Raw genomic sequence first — 18300 nt, forward strand, 5'->3', positions numbered from 1 at the left:
TGCCTTTAGTCTTTTAGCATAGGAGAGCATAGTGTGAAGAATCCATTCCTTTATCTTCTCATCATCTAGTCAAATCCTTGGGACATATTATATACTAAAAAGCAATTTGGAACAACACTAAAGATATATTGGTTGATTGATTAATTGATTGATTTTCTGAGGAAAAATGCTTCTTAGAGGCCAGTTGAGAATTTTCCAACTCAGAAACATAAGACCACCCTCAAGGTTGGAAATAACCATTCTTCCATCTATGACCTATAGTAAGAAAAAGAAACAGAAAAGCAGAAGAAAGCTCAAACTCTAGAAATTCACTTCTCAAGCTCTCCTGGACAAGTAAAAGCTTACCATGAGCTTTTCTTTTAAGGAATCATTTTTAGTTTCTAGGAGTGTACAAAGAGAGCTCTCTTCTCTTTTGGAGATCTCTTGTCTGAGAGCTCCTCCAATTTCTTACTATTTTCTTATTTCGAAAGTTCATCTTACTGGCACCTGTCCTCTATTGAATTGCAGTCACCAGATATCTTGAAGGCAACCTCAGTCACTGGAAACTAATAGAGAAGTCCCCTCTGCCCTTTCAACAAGATGCTGAAAAACAGTTCTGCTTCAATGGAAGGTGTCCCTTCCAAAAAAAAAAAAAAGGTTCCTGCCTGTTATTCTCATCAAGGTGACTAGGGGCTCACCTGATTGTGCCCTTTTTACATTTGAACAATTTGGAAGTTGTCCTTTTATTACAAAACATCTTGGAGGTTGGAAAGAGAGCATTACTTGATCCTAAAAAATTTTTTAATTCCTACTGAAATATATCATGCATCATTGGGAAAACAACATGATGCTGATGATGATGATAGCATGTTTTATTATAGTACATTAAGGTTTGCAAAGTACTTTATAAATATTATCTCAATATTTTCCTCACAGCAACTTTTGGGAGATAGGTGCTATTATTATCTCCATTTTGTAGATGAGGAAAATGAGGCTGAGAGAGGTTAAACACTAAGCACTATCTAGGTGACCACTCAATAGCCAAGACAAGTATGAACCCAATGAGCCATATTCTCTCATGCTCAACTTTATAACACTTCAGTGTGATAAATAATGTTTTCATGATATTGAAGAGTTTATATACCTTCCTTTCTTTTTGATTTATTACTTGAGAGGGACTTTGATAATCAGAGCAAATATAATTCTGTATTTCAGGCATTTAAAAGAAAATAATTATGATAAAGTGATTTTGATTTATAATTTATAAAGCACTTTCACATTTTTTAAAAGGATATTTGTGAATTTTCTGAATGGGAGATATTGCCTAAGGTCATATAGTTAGGAAGTATCTGACACCAGATTTTAATCCAGGGTTACAACGTTTAGCTGCATAACACATATATTGTGACTATAGTGATATAAATGGGAAGAATGAAGGAACCAAACAAAGCTGTGTACTTAAAAAGATCAAGCTTGGTCATTAAGATTAAGCTTGGTCTTCTTTGCAGAAGTAGGGAACTAAGAAGGTAGAATATTGCATATACTGCTAGCCACAGCTTATGTGTTAACTGAACTGCTCTCCCTATCCCTTTTTCAAAAGAAGAAATTAAAACCATTTCTAGTCGTTTGAAAAAGTGCTCTAAATCACTATTGATTAGAGAAATGCAAATTAAGACAACTCTGAGGCTCCACTTTACACCTCTCAGATTGACTAAAATGACAGGACAAGATAATAATAAATGATGGAGGTGATGTGAGAAAACTTGGTCATTTATGCATTGTGCTTGGTGTTGTGAACTAATCTAAGCATTTTAAACAGCAATTTGGAACCATGACCAAAGGGCTATAAAACTGTGTGTATTTCCTTTGATCCAGTAGCACCACTGCTGGGTCTGTATCTCAAAGAGATTTTAAAGAAGGGAAAAAGACCTGTATGTGCAAAAATGTTTGTGGCAGCCCTTTTTGTAGTGGCAAGGAACTGGAAACTGAGTGGATGCCTATCAGTTGATGGTATGGTATGGTATGATATGGTATGATATGAATAAGTTATGGCATAATGTTATGGAATATTATTCTATAAGAGAAGATCAGTAGGCTGATTTCAGAGAGGCCTGGAAAGACCTGATTGAACTGATGCTAAGTGAAGCAGAACACAGCAATAACAAAATTAGGTGATGGACATTGCTCTTTTCAACAATGAAGTAATTCCGGCCAGTTCCAATAGATTTGTGGAGAGAACAGGACTGTGGAAATTGAATATGGATCATAACATAGTATTTTCATCTTTTTGTTGTTGTTATTACTGTTTGCTTCCTTGTTTTTTTTTCTTTCTCATTTTCCTCTTTTTGATCTGATTTTTCTTGTGCTGCATGACAAATATGAAAATATATTTAGAAGAATTGCACAAAATTTTTTTAATGGTAGCTTTTTTCATAGTGGCAAGAAACTGGAAACTGAATGGATGCCCATCGGTTGGAGAATGGCTAAATAAGTTATGGTATATGAATATTATGGAATATTATTGTGCTATAAGATACAATCAGCAGGATGATTTCAGAGAGGCCTGAAGAGTTCATGTAACTACATGAACTGATGCTGAGTGAAATGAGCAGAAATAGGAGATCATTATACATGGCAACAATAAGATTATACTATGATCAATTCTGATGGACATGACTCCAACAATGAGATGATTGAGTCTAGTTCCAGTGATCTTGTAATGAAGAAAGCCATTTACACCCAGAGAGAGGACTGTGAGAACTGGATGTAGACCACAACATAGGATTTTCACTTTTTGTTGTTTTTTGCTTATATTTTGTTTTCTTTCTCATCTTTTTTCCTTTTTGATTTGATTTTTCTTGTGCAGCAAGATTTTTGTATAGATATGTATACACATATTGTATTTAACATATATTTTAACATGTTTAATGAATTTTGGATTACTTGACATCTAGGGGAAGGGTGGGAGAAAGGGAGGGGGGATATTTGCAACACAAGGTTTTATAAGGGTCAATATTGAAAAATTATCCATGCAACCCAAGCAAAAGAACACTGGGAAATGAGTGTGGACTGCTTGTATTTTTGTTTTTCTTCCCAGGTTATTTTTACCTTTCTAAATCTGATTTTTCTTGTATATGTATATAAATATATGTATTTAAGATATACTTTAACATGTTTAACATGTGTGAGACTGCCTGCCATCTAGGGGAGGGGGTGGAGGGAAGGAAGCGAAAAGTTGGAACAGAAGTGTTTACAAGGGTCAATGTTGAAAAATTACCCATGCATATGTTCTGTCAATAAAAAGCTACAATTAAAAAAAAGAAAAAGAAAAATTATGCATGCATATGTTTTAAAAATAAAAGACATAAATAAACTTAAAAAGAAAAAGAAAAAAGAGAGAATGGTGTTAAGATTCTTACAAAGTGCTAAGTAAGTGGAATTGAGGAGACAATGGTTAAATCTAGTTTAGCACCGATTTAATCCTACAACAAATAATGGTTTCCTAGTGATATGATCGGTGTATACTCAGTGTGGGGCATATAAGGAGAAACTTTCAGGGCCAGAGAGAACAAGCCCACAAGAAGCTCTCAGAGCCTCAGCCAGGATTCAGTCGAGGAGATTCACAAGCCAGAGAAGGCAGCTTAAGCTCTCAGAACCAAGACTACAGAAGGCCTCTAAGAAAAACTAGCCGAGCCCCAAGTGAAGGAGATAAGACTTAGAAGGAAACAATAAAGGATTTGGACTTTAACTCCTGGCTGCATTTGGGATGATTATACTGAACTGAAACTAAGGCTGCCTCCAGAAGCGCCCCCCCCCCCAAGAAACCTGCTCCCAGAGAACATTATATTTTAGAGAAGAATATTACATTTGAGTGGGATTCAAAAAAAACTGTACAAGTTTAACCTACATGAGATTATTTGCTGTTTAGGGGATGGGTGAGGGAGAAAAGTTTGGAACATAATATTTTGCAAGGGTGAATGTTGAAAACTATCTTTGCATGTATTTTGAAAAATAAAAAGCTATTATTATTATAAAAAAGACTAGCCATTTTGGTTTCATAACACTTTATTTGGAAACCTCCAAAATGAAAATCAAACTGCAGTGTTATAATCTAGCTGACCACTCAACAGCTATGACAAGTATGAATCCAATGAGTCATATTGTCTCATGCCCAACATTAACACTTCAGTGTGATAAATGTTGTTTTCATGATATTGAAGAGTTTATATGCCTTCCTCCCTTCTTGATTTATTATTTGAGAGAGACTTTGATAATCAAAGCAAATATAATTCTGTTTTTCAGACATTTAAAAGAAAATAATTATAATTATATGAAAATGATTTAGATTTATAATTTTAAAGGACTTTCAGATTTCTAAAAGGATATTTGGTGAGTTTTCTGAATGGGAGACATGCCAAAAATTTGTCAGTTTTCCTCCAGCTAATAAAACAGTATGCTTAAATAAGATTTTAATCTAACCTTCTATAACAATGACACCACTTCCTATGATATTGTTTTATCTTCCAATTCACTCTAGCATCCTGTTTGCAGCTTTTTTTTCACCCACAAGGATGAAGTGTAAAGTTGTTTATTGGGTTTTGGTATTGAAAAATTAATCTGCTAATAATACTCATATATCCTTCCGGAGCTATATGAACATCATCCTTTCCAATAGCATGACAAGTTTTGTTGGGTTTTTTCTGAACTTTTGTTCATTTTTTCCTCTTGGGCATATATTTATCCTTCAGCACAGAGTTTGTTTTCAGCTGCTCCTGGTGTCTTAATGAGATCCTCCGATTTCTCTTTTACATCTTTTTCAATGATGACTGGGAGTTCCCTTCTTGTTTGCTCCACTTCCTGGATTACTACCATCTGCAGCACTTTGGAAAGGTTGTTTTTATTTTTCCTGTCCAAGTCATCTGTACAAATCATTAAAGTCTGAGGCTTGGTCTTGATGACTGGCCAGCTCCATGAACAATACTGAATGGAGCTTACTCTTCTTCTTCGGTGTCTTTGAATGTGTGACTTTTAAGTGCATTATTACTTGTGGAAGGTGCAGCCTGCAACCTAAAGACTTCCTGTTTATGTGTAGGTCAAAGTTATCTTGAGCCCTGACAAGACAAATATCCTCATGCAAGTCTGCTAAAATCCACCCATGCTGATCCAGGGGAGCTGAGACCACTTTTGGGGACAAATGGCTGTTTGACTTACTGTGTCTTGATTGATACTCTAAAGGAGCATGTCTGTGATTTTGACCAGCATGGTACAGTAGGTAGAAGGAGTGGAAGAGATTTGAAATTTGTCACTTTCTTGATTAATTCCTGGGGATCATGTTTTTGTTGTTTGTCCTCAGACATTAGAGAGATGATACTGTGACATGCGATTGAATTGTATTTAAGTGATGGAGGGTGAATGCCCAAAGTAGTTTTTTCATCTGTAAAACTAGGGACTTGCACTAAATAGCTTCCCAGGTTTCTTTCAAATCTAGATGGATAGACCTATAATTAACATCAAAGATGGTACTAGGGAATACCATTAAACAAAGGATCCTTTCCAAGGAATCCAATCTTTGGCAATACCAAAACAATAGTTAAATCACTATTCCAGAGTTGACCTCTTACTCACCCACTGGTTTATTTAGTCAAAATCTCTTCTCTTCATATAAGGAAACAAAAACTCAAGAAGAATAAAAAAGCAATCCAAAACCTTCCCACTCAATTTGTGGCTCAACTCAGATAAGAATTGGAGTCTTCAACTCTTTATTCAGGGTTTTTTCTTCTGAACTATATTGTTCATTCCTCCCAATTCAATGATTCCTGCCTCTCATTTTAACTCTGAATGGTTTCTGATAATGTTCTGAGTTCATGGAACAAAATTTTTAAAACATGAAATTCTATCCCTCAGGGTTATAAACCCTTCACAAAGCAGGCTGGACAAATTTGAATGACATTAGGCCATCAGACAGGCTTCTTTTTTAGTTAAAATTCAATTGACCAAAATCTATTTTCTCTTTCTTCCACTTCCTTCCCTTCATTAAAGAAAGAAAAAACCACCCATGTATATATCCTGTAAATAAAAGGCTATTAAATTTTAAAAAAAATAAATAAATAAATCTTTTAGCAGTTAAAAAAAAAAAAAGAAAAAGAAAAAAAAAGAAAAAACCCCTTTTAATAAACATAAATAGTCAACAAAGCAAATTCCCACATTGGTCATGTCCAAAAATTACATTCTTGTTTTTATCCTACATTTATCACTTATCAATCGGGAGGAAGGAAAGTGCTTCACCACATGACTTCTGGAATCAATCATTATCTGAGTCATAGTTCTTGATTGTTCTTACAATATTGTTGTTACGATAAATGATTCTAAACCTGGTTCTGTTCACTTTACTTTGTTTAAGTTTTACAAGTCTTCCCAAGTTTCTCTGATATGGCCCTTTCATTATTTAATGAAAGCACGATAATATTCTATCACATTCATAGACCAGGATTTGTTCAGCCCTTTCTCAGTTGATGGCCCTCTCCTTACTTTCCATTTCTTTGCCACTACAAAAAGATCTGCTGTAAATATTTTTGTACCTAGGAGTCATATGCTTCTTTCGTTCATGTATTTGGAATGTGGTTTTATGTTGGCTATTGGTGTTTGTTCTTCCTTTTCAAAGAGGACCATGACATCAGGAAAAAAACCCAAATGAGATCATGAAGAGTTGAGCAAAATTGAAACAATGAACAATGTTTTAAAATCATTAGTAATTTGGAGTATTTTTAGATTTTACTGATGATAGTTTCATTTTAACTTTTGAAAAGTACCAGTCAAAGTTTTCAAAAATAACAAGGCATTACTCTTCCCTTCTTCTTCCGGACCTACCTCAGGTTAAGCAAAAGCCAATGAATAATGTTCAGCTCTATATTAAAGAAGTCTAATCCTTATCCCTAATAACTAAATGATAATTCTATCATTGGGACAGAGTCCCATGACTGATTCAGAAAACTTCACAGCCTTCTAGGAAATAGGAATAAAGCTGATTTAGAGTCTTCCTCAGATTATTGTCATACTCCAGACTGGGCCAGAACCATTCTGATTTCGCATGTAGAACACAGACAGATAACATAGGAGAGAGGGAGCTGCCCTCACAGTTAAGGACGAAGGTTCAAAGCCCACCTCTGACACATCCTCCCTCACTGACCACTGACCACAAGTCACTTTGCTCCTCAGTGCTCTGGTCAACTAAGACTGTCAGTTGCAGAGATGGAACTGCCTTACATTGCTAGAGTTTCCTCACCAATAAATAAAAAGTTACCTGGGAACCTACTGAAATCACAGGTCCCATTTCCTAATTATATTGTTACATTATTACATGTAAAATTATAATATAAAGATATCATTTTGTGCAGTTTTTGAATAATTTCTGATACATAACCTTTATCTCCTCAGCAAGATGATAAACTCCTTCTTTGAGTATAAGAGCCATAAACTTCTTCTGAATCTTGTACTATGCCCAGAACATGGGACCCATAATGTTGTTGTTGCTGAGTGTTTCAGTCATGTCCAACACTTTCTGACCCCATTTGGTGTTTTCTTGGCAGAGATATGGAAGTCGTTGGCCATTTCCTTCTCCAGCCCATTTTACAGAAGGGAAACTGAGGCAAATAGGATTAGGTGACTTGCCAAGGTCATACAGCTGAAGCCATATTAGAACTCGGGTCTTACAGGCCCTGCACTCTATCCACTGCACCACCTCACTGCATTTAGTAGGAACTTATAAAATACTTATTGAATTGAATCAGGGCACCTGAGATTGCTCTTGCCAATAGCTAGTAGGACAAAATATGGGAGTATTCAGTGCTCCAGGGGACCCTGAGATGACAGTAATGGTTTAGAGACAAGGGAAAAGGGGATCAAGAAAACAGAAATCTTACCATGTTCAGAGGGCTTAAAACACCTTCCAGCCTCTTCTGAATTGCACACATTTCTTAAGAAAATGATCCATTGTTTGGGTAGAAATAGAGGACTCTGACATACACAAACCCCATTCAGGTTTATTATTCTCATGCATTGCTCTCCCCTTTCCCCCTACAAAGGAACTCACTGGTGGCCCATTGGCTAAAGTTCTGGGTCTGGAGTCAAGAAAATTAAATTCAAATTTAGTTTTAGAAACTTAACTAGAAGTATGAATTGGGCAAGTCCATAATAGAAAACATGAAGTTACTACCTGCCTTAGGAGCCTAACAGGGATGGATGCTTTCATTAGGAGGAATAAAACACATTATCACTAAATTCCATTACAACAGAAGATTATGAGCATATAATAGAGTTTGCCCATCTCTACAAGGAGATATTCCATCTCTTATCAGCTCACAGAGTTTTTCCCAGGACCCTGGATCCCAAAGAACCTGGCTAAATATGCTCTTTTTTCCACATGCAGATCAATGTGTATACATTTAGAAGCTATTCTGCAAAATGTTGGAGCATGTTCTGTCCTTTTTGTGCTTGGTAGTAACATTCAAAAAGAATTCTAGCCATCTTCTGAGAGCTTCTAAAGTTCTAAGTCCTAAGATGGGCCTCCCAGCCTCGAGCCCTGGATTTTCAGTAGTTCTCTTGTGTGAACTCCCAGAATAACTTTTGAGGTTTGTTGTTTTTCTCCAACTAATGTCAAATGGCTAGTCTGTAATTTTCTCAATTGTAAGAGAATTTTCCCCCATCTGCCTGAGCCGATTGTACTTATAAAAATATTCCCAATTTCCCCTGACATTGGGCAAAATAGCATGCATTTTAAAAACTTGATAATTTTAAATGCTTCTGACATTTTTACTTTGCTATATGCCAATTTTTCATTTGATTCACTCTTCTTTCTTATAAAGACAAATTAGAAAGCAAGAACTCTAACCTCTGATTTGGTTATTTCTTTATCTTCTGGTTTAAGCTGATATTGCTCTGTACTATTGTTCTTGGAGCTTTTAAAGCCATGAAATTTTTGAGGTGAAAAGGATGTGTGTGTGTGTTTGTGTGTGTTGTATGCTTGCCATGGCATTCTGATAGGGAGGGAAAAAATCTAGAAATAGTAGATATTACCCACGCAAATAATCAGATTTCTTTATATGACCAAAAAAGCCCAGCAGCAAGAAACAGAAAGAGAAATCCCATTTAAAATAACTGTAGATAAAATATGTAGGTGTCTATCTGCAGGAATTATATTGACAAACCCAGGAATTATATTATATATTAAAATATATATATAACATATTTTTGACATATAATATATTATATTACATACAAACCCAGGAATTATATGAATACAATTACAAAATACTTCTCACACAAATAAAGTTAGATCTAAACAATTGGAAGAATATCAATTGCTCATGGGTAGGTCAAGCTACTATAAGAAAAATGACAATTACACCTAAAGCGGTCTGTTTGTTCAGTGCCATATCAATCAAACTGCCAAAAGATTATTTTATAGAACTAGGAAAAAATAACAACAAAATTCATCTGGAAGAACAAAAGGCTAAGAATATCAAGGGAATTGATGAAAAAAAAAAGCCCACAAAGGATAATGGCCTTGCAGTATCAAATCTAAAACTCCATTATAAAGCAGCAGACATCAAAACCATTTGGTACCAGCTAAGAAATAAAGTGTTGGGCCAGTGGAATAGGTTAAATATACATAATGCAATAATCTATTATAGAAATCTAATATTTGATAAGCCCCCAAACTCCTGCTTCTGCGATAAGAACTCACTATTTCACAAAAATTGCTGGGAAAACTGGAAAACAATATTTTGGAAACTCAGCAGAGACCTACATCTCACGCCCCATCCCAAAATAAGGTCATAATGAATACATGATTTGGGCATGAAAAGTGATACCATAAGCAAATTAGGAGAACAAGGGATAGTTTACTTATCAAATTTTTGGAGGAATTTATGACCAAAGAAGAACTAGAGAACATTATGAAAAATGGACAATTTTAATTACATTAAATTAAAAGGTTTGTGCACAAACAAAACCAACACAACAAGATTAAAAGGAAAGTATGAAGCTGGGGGGAAAATTTACAGTTGATTTTTCTGATAAAGGCCTCCTTTATAAAATATATAAATTTTTATATTTATTTATGTACAAATTTATAAGAATACAAGACATTCTCCAAATAATAAATGGTTAAAAGATATGAACAGACAATTTTCAGATGATGAAATTAAAGCCATTTATAGTCATATGAAAAAAATTCTCTAAATCACTATTCATTAGGAAAACGCAAATTAAAACAATTCTGAGGTACTACCTCATATCTTTTGGATTGGCTAAGATCACAGGAAAAATAATGGTAAATATTGGAGGGGATGTGGGAAAACTGGGACACTAATGCATTACTGGTGGAGTTGTGAAATGATCCAACCATTCTGAAAAGCAAGTGCCCCAAGAACTATCAAACTGTGCATATCCTTTGATCCAGCAGTGTCTCTACTAGGTCTGAACCACAAGGAAATCATAAAGGAGGGAAAAGGACCCACATGTACAAAAATGTTTGTAGCATCTCCTTTTGTGGTGTCAAAGAACTGGAAAAGGAATAGATGCCCATCAATTGGGGAATGGCTGAATAAGTTATGGTATGTAAAAGTAATGGAATATTATTACTTTAAAAAATTATGAACAAGCTGATTTTAGAAAGGCCTAGAAAGATTTATATGAACTGATGCTGAGTGAAACAAGCAGAACCAGGAATGCATTATACACAAAACAGCAAGACTGTGCAATGATTAGCTAGGAAAGACTTGATTCTTCTCAGCAATTCAGTGATCCAAGACAATTCCAATAAACCTTGAATAAAAAATGGCATCTGCATTGAGAAAAAGAACTATGGAGATTTAATGTAAATCAATATATGCCATGTTCACTTTTTTCTGTTTTTTTTTTAATCTCGTGATTTTTCAATTTTTCTCTTTCAACATGATTCATATAGAAATGTGTATTTAAAAAGTTAATATGCTTCTATAACCAAAAAACCATTAATAAAAAAGGGAAAAAAGAAATAGTATTTCTGATTGCCTACCTAATTCTAATATTTTTTAAAATTATAAGAATCATAGACATGGTATTAGAAAGGGCCTTAGTAGTTAAGTCCATGGCTAATCTCAGCAATACAATGATCCAAGACTACTCTGAAGGACTTACGATAAAAAATGCTATCCATATCCAGAGAAAGAGCTGATTGTGTCTGAATAAGATTGCAGCATACGTTTTTTACTTTAAAAAGTCAATTCCAACCCATTTGTTTTACAGATGAGAAAACTGAGGCTTAGAGAAATGAAGTGACACAGCTAGGAAGCATCCCAGTTGGTATTTAAGCCCAAATCTTCCTAAATCCAGATCCAACACTCTGTTGATTTCACCACCTGCTGCTCTAATCCATCAGATGTTGCCCTTAAAATAGACCTGCTACCTCCATTTATATGTCCATTATTGACAACCAACTCAAAGATTCTCTATAATTTGCCCATTACAGATGAACAGGAGCCAAAGGGTGACCTGCCTTATGACCCCTAAGCAATAGTTTCAGCTGAGTATTTGGTTTTGAATCTAAAGAATAGAAATAAATCTTTAGGTGGATCAAAACCAAAACTTCATTTTATCTGACAGAAATAAACCATTAGATAGATTAAAGCCATTAGGTGACTACAAAACTTCATTTTATTTGACAGACATTTAAAATGCCCTTTTTTAAATGAACTTTTATGCCAAGAATAAGCATGAAACTTTTCTTCCTTTTTCTTTCCCTGCCTAGTCTCTAGTGAAAGTGCTACTAAGCTAAGAGAAAGGGATCAGATGAATGGGGAAAAAAATCATCACAGCAGATTAGACAATCTGCCCAGTGGATAGAGTGCCAAGTCTAGAGTCCAGAAGACTATACAGTTGGTAGTTGTGTGGCTGCTCAGGGCAAACTCTTTAACCCCATTTGCCTCAGTGTCTGTCTCTGGAAAATGAGCTGGAGAAAGAAATGACAAATCACTCCAATATCCTTGCCAAGAAAACGTGGTCATGAAGAGCCAGATATGACTGAAATGACTGAACAACAACAAAAACAATCAAGATTGAATTTTGGCTATGGAGAATTAGAATGAAGTAGGCTGGAGGAACTGTTCCCTATTCTCTGGAGGTCCTGCCCTCTTTACCTGCCCTATTACCTTTCAGGGATGTCAGTATTAACAATTATCACCCTCTCTTTCTGATCTTCTACTTCTATCTCAAAGCATCCAAGAAGTAAAAAATAAGTCCTCTTTCTAAAAAAAAAAAAAGATGGAAACAACTGAGCAATGATGAGGAGCTGCCTCCTAGAGAGAGAGAGAAATGGCATCCTAGGTCAGAAGTTACTTATCTTTTTCAGGTCATATTTATTTCCAAGGAGAAACTCTTGTATAAGGTAAAAATGAAGAGTTCCTCCAAATCTCTTTTTATAGGTGAGGAAACAGAGTCCTGTAAAAGTCATAGAATCATTACAAAACCCATAGGTTTAGAGCTGAGGAAGCATTCTAATTCAACCACTTCATTTTACATATGAGGAAACTGAGATTCAAGAAGTTTAAATCATCTAACCAAAGTAACACAAGTAGGAAGTACATGATGCCAGTCTGAAACATTAATTCTCCTTTTCAATATCCCAAATGAAAGATTATCTAGCTTTTACTTGATCACCTTTAGGGTTAGGTTTTACTTTAGATCACCTTAGTCGGTTCACTGTCTATGGAAGAAGTTCTTTCTATTTCTATTTCTAGACACCATTGTGAACAGGAATAGTCTTTTAATCTGGACATAGGCTCAGTATCTATAACTTTTTTATAACTACATAAATATATATATATATTATATAAGTATATATAATTATACAAATAATTATAATTTATATATTATATATAATTATAATATAAAAATAATTTTTAGGGCAGCCAGGCAGGCTGGACATTTGACTCTTGGCAGGAACAAGACAGACTGATGCCAATAACTAAAGGAAAGACTTCAGCTTTTCTTCTATCCACCTGTAAATTAAATACAGAGTAAGGAAAGTGTCCCCGTGCTCCAAAACTAGATCTGATCCTGTGGCTAATTAAGTTGAAAAAAGGTGGTAGCCAGAAAATCACCAGAAACTTCTTGGTGCTGGAGTAGTACAGCTCTGGGTGACCATTATTCCTAGAATGTTTTCCTCAATGTATGTTAGCATTTTCTGTTGATGTGTCCCTGGGATAAGGCTTGTGCATTGAACTGTGCTAAAAGTTGTCTAAGATCTTAGGCACATGATAATGCATAAAGGACTCTGCAATGATGAATTTGCAACAAAACCTTCTGAGCTCTTTCTACTATCTGGAGGAGGTATATATGCTGGTAAATATTTACTCACCTGCTCTTCAAAAAACTTCACAAAGGACATATTTTTAAATTTAATTTACATTATCAACATGTTATCACTTTCTTAAGTCCAGAGAAGCAACAAAATAATAAATCAAGCCCTGATTTGTAGAGTTTGCTGATTTCTGAAGAGTAAATGCTCATGCTGAAAATTAAGCATTGATTCAGAGGTAGGATCTGGCTACAGCACAACCCTGATCTTGGGCATGTTTGTATTAGATGTTATGGAACATTAACCTAATAAATTATGCTCACTAATTTGGAACAGTGCCCAAAGAACTATAAAACTGTGCATGTCCCTTGTTTGATCCAGCAGGGTCCATATCCCAAACAGATCCTAAAAGAGGAAAAAGGCCCCACATGTGTAAAAATGTTTGTAGCAGTTTTTTTTTGTAGTATCAAGGAACTGGAAATTGAGTGGATTTCCATCAGTGAGGGAATGGTTGAATAAGCTATGATATATGAATGTAGTGGAATGTTATTGTGCTATAAGAAATGAGGAGCAGGCTGATTTCAAAAAAGTCTGGAAAGACTTATATGAACTGATGCTGAATGAAGTGAGCAGAACCAGGAGAACAATGTACACAATAATAACAAGTTTATGTGATGATCAACTGTGATGGAGTTGGCTCTTTTTCACAATGAGGTGATTCAAGGAAACTCTAATAGACTTGGGACGAATAATGCCATCTGCATCCAGAGAGAAAACTGTGGAGACTGAATATGGATCAAAGCATAGAATTTTAATTTTTTGTTTGTTTTTTTTTCTTTCTCGCGGTTTTTTTCCCCTTTTGGTCTTTCTTGCTAAACATACAGAAATATGTTTAAATGACTTGTACGTATTTAACCCTATATCAAATTGCTTGCTGCTTAGGGAGGGGAGACGAAGGGGAAGAAGGGGAAAAGTTGGAATACAAAGTCTTTTTTTTTATTATATCTATTTACAAGACATGCATGGGCAATTTTTCAGCATTAACCCTTACAAAACCTTCTGTTCCAACTTTTCCCCTCCTTTCCCCTGCCCCCTCCCCTAGATGGCAGATAGACCAATACATGTTAGCTATGTTAAAGTATATGTTAAGCACAATATATGTATACATATTTATACAGTTATCTTGCTGCACAAGAAAAATCAAATTTAGAAATAAAGTAAAAATAACCTGAGAAGGAAAACAAAAATGTAAGCGGACAAAAACAGAGGAATTGGAAATGCTATGTTGTGGTTTACACTCATTTCCCAGAGTTCTTTCGCTGGGTGTAGCTGGTTCTGTTCATTATCGAACAATTGGAACTGATTAGGTTCATCTCATTATTGAAGATGGCCACGTCCATCAGAATTGAGTATCATACAGTATTGTTGTTGAAGTATATAATGATCTCCTGGTGCTGCTCATTTCACTCAGCATCAGTTCATGTAAGTCTCTCCAAGCCTCTCTGTGTTCATCCTGCTGGTCATTTCTTACAGAACAATAATATTCCATAACATTCATATACCACAATTTACTCAACCATTCTCCAATAATGGGCATCCATTCACTTTCCAGTTTCTAGACACTATGAAAAGGGCTGCCACAAACATTTTGGCATATACAGGTGCCTTTCCCTTCTTTAAGATCTCTTTGGGGTATAAGCCCAGTAGAAACACTGCTGGATCAAAGGGTATGCACAGTTTGATAACTTTTTGATCATAGTTCCATATCGTTCTCCAGAAGGGTTGGATTCATTTACAACTCCACCAACAATGTATCGGTGTCCCAGTTTTCCCACATCCTCTCCAGCATTCATCATTATCTTTTCTTATCATCTGAGCCCATCTGATAGGTGTGTAGTGGTATCTCAGAGTTGTCTTAATTTGCATTTCTCTGATCAATAATGATTTGGAGCACCTTTTCATATGGCTAGAAATAGTTTTCCATTTCTTCATCCATAAATTGTCTGGAACACAAAAGTCTTACAAAAAAATATTGAAAATTATCTTTACATATATTTTGAAAATTAAAAAAAACTATTGAAAGTAAAAAACCTATGGTCACTGATGTACCTTGATAAAATTTGGATATAATAAATTATGCCCTCAATCTCCCCTTTCTGTCCTCTTTATATGAGGATTTCCAGGTGTCCTTGGAGAAAGTAGGACAAGAGGATTAACTATCTAAATTCCTTTATTACAGTAATAAAAGCAACTTCTCTTGAACAATTTGATTTAGAGATCTTTGAAGCAAACCAGAAATATCTTATTGCCCTTGGTTGCATCATTCGGTTTGCTATTAATCATAACACATTAAATTTTCTGTGTCCCTGGGTTTAACTTGCCAACTTAAGTTCGCCTAGTCATTTTTACCCTTTACCATGAACTTAACTCCTCCAGACTGAAAAAGGGCAAGACAGAAATCTTTCTTCCTATTTTTTCCATCACCAAAACCCACATCCCATCATTCCTGGGACCACCATTGCACTTTAAAAATAGTTTTCTGCCTTGTGGTTCATGTGCAAACCAAGTGTTCAAGAAATTCCCTAGCTTTATTTGTCCAAATTGTCTTTATTATCATCATAAGCATGATGGTTGTGTTTATATGGATGTGTGATCTATATATGTTGGTGAGGGGAGGAGACCTGGCCACAAACCACTAATAAGAGGGACAAGAACAAATATAATGATCTAACTTATCAAGAAATTTCCTTTGCATACATTACCAGGATTACTCCAAGGTAGACACAGAACTAGCAGTTCTATGAATACTAAACACAATCTCCAGAGTGCTAGGCAAAAACAAAACAAAACAAAACAAAAAAACCATCTTGCTATTCAAGTTCTGAAAATTGACAGATTTTCCTATCAACTCTCTCCTCTGAGTTTGGAATGGAAAGAAAACATATTCTTTCCACATAGACCAGAAGAAAGCCCAACTATATACCCAAGGGAAGGAGACAAATCCTTAATCAACATCATAAAAAAACATTTATTCATCATATGCAGCTATCCTGTATCCTGTATAGAGTAATTGGAATAGATATCATATCTACTCTAAAGGAGTTTATGATCCAAGGCTGACAGCTGATTTAACTAAACATGAAAAAGACAAAGAGAGTACTGAAATAAAGTCACAAATCTATGGACATGTTACATATAAACACATATGGTCCACATACAGAATGCTGGGATTGAAGGTAGGAAGTCTCATTTTCCTGAGTTCGAATCTGGCCTTTTTACCAGCAAGTAGGCAAGTCACTTAATCCTGTTTGCTTCAATTAACTCATCTGTAAAATGACCTGGAGAAGGAAATGGCAAATCACTCCTGTATCTTTGCCAAGAAGGTTCCAAATAGAATAAAAAGAGTTGGACATGACTGAAAAACAACTGAACAACAATTCAAGGATCCAGGATTGATCTGAGCTGTGAACGCCGTTCACAGAGGCAAATCAAAAAAATCTTTTTGTCACTCTGTAGCTAAGTTTTAGAGATAGTTGTCTGAGAGAGGATAAATGATTTGCCCATTGTCACCCAGAGAGTGTCTAATTATTAACTATGACATTAGATTGTAAATGCCCTGTAAGCAGAAACTGTCTTTTGCCTCTTTCTTTATCCCTAGCACTTAGCACAGTGACTGATATACAGTAGGTGCTTCATAAGTGTTTATTGATTGATGATTGAGGGACAGTATTTAACTTTTCCTGACTCTACATCCATTGATATGTCCCGTAGGCTGGTGCTGTAAAATTTGTGACCTGGTGTTGTGAAATGTGTAACCTGGTGACTAACATTTCCAAGTGTGACCAGAACCACACTATTCCCAGTATAGTTGGGAAATAATTAACAATAATACATGAAGACATAAGAAAACACAAGTAATATTATGCTATGTCAATATGTGCCTGCAGGGATCCTTATGTACAGAGTGTCATTTTCAGCTATTTTCTTTGCAAAGATGCTGGAGTGGTTTGTCATTTCCTTTTCCAGCTCATTTTACAGATGGAGTAACTGAGGTAAACAAGGTTGAGTGAGTTGCCCATGATCACACACCTAATCAATGTCTGAGGTCAGAGCTGAACTCAGGTTTTACTGATCCCAGACCCCAAACTCTGCCCACTGTACCATCAACTGCTCCTATTTTTGGATTGGTCTCATTTCTATTTGGTTTGATTCCATTGCTCTAAGCCATGTAACTTTTGCTTGTCTTAATCTGTAATTTCATTGAAGGGAATTCCACTGAAAAAAATCTTTCAATTATTTCAGACCAAAAATCATTCTGTAATTTCCAGCAGTAAAGGGTTTCCTGGGTCACAAGAGGTATCTGGCAGACAGGACTTGAACCTGAATCACTGAAAATGAGAGAGCTCTTCATCTCTGAGCTATTTGGTGAATTTATTCATCTTTCATCCTCATTTGTTTTGTTTTATAGTCTTTTGACCATTGTCGATTAAAATATCATTTCGTTTTATCTTTACAACTAACGCCATGTTCTTTTCTGTCATTTCATGCCATTCCTTATCTTTAGGAAGGTTCCCCCAACTTCACCACAATTTGTTCATCCATTATTACCAGCAAGCACAATGTTGTTTCCTTACAATAATTCTCCAGTTCTTTCTTGCTGTACTATTACTTGTCTTTTGTATCTTTGTTCAAACTGAATCGGTTCACTAAATTGCAAGCGCTGTCTTGCATTTTTGGAAAATGTGCATTTCCTTCTCCTCCTTTCCAAGACTAGTTCTTCCTGATTGTTTCCCTCTCTATTTCATCACCAAAAAAAAAAAAATCAAATGCTGTGGATATCATGATATCCTTGGAGTCAGGAATGCCTAAGTTCAAGTGCTTCTTCAAACACTTACCAACTCTGTGATCCTGGGAAAGTCACATAGCCTTCATTTTCTCTAGCTATAAAATTGGGAAGGAATAATAGTATCTTCATCACGGCATTC

Source organism: Sarcophilus harrisii, chromosome 1, assembly GCF_902635505.1.
Source record: "Sarcophilus harrisii chromosome 1, mSarHar1.11, whole genome shotgun sequence".
NCBI classification, from domain to species: domain Eukaryota; kingdom Metazoa; phylum Chordata; class Mammalia; order Dasyuromorphia; family Dasyuridae; genus Sarcophilus; species Sarcophilus harrisii.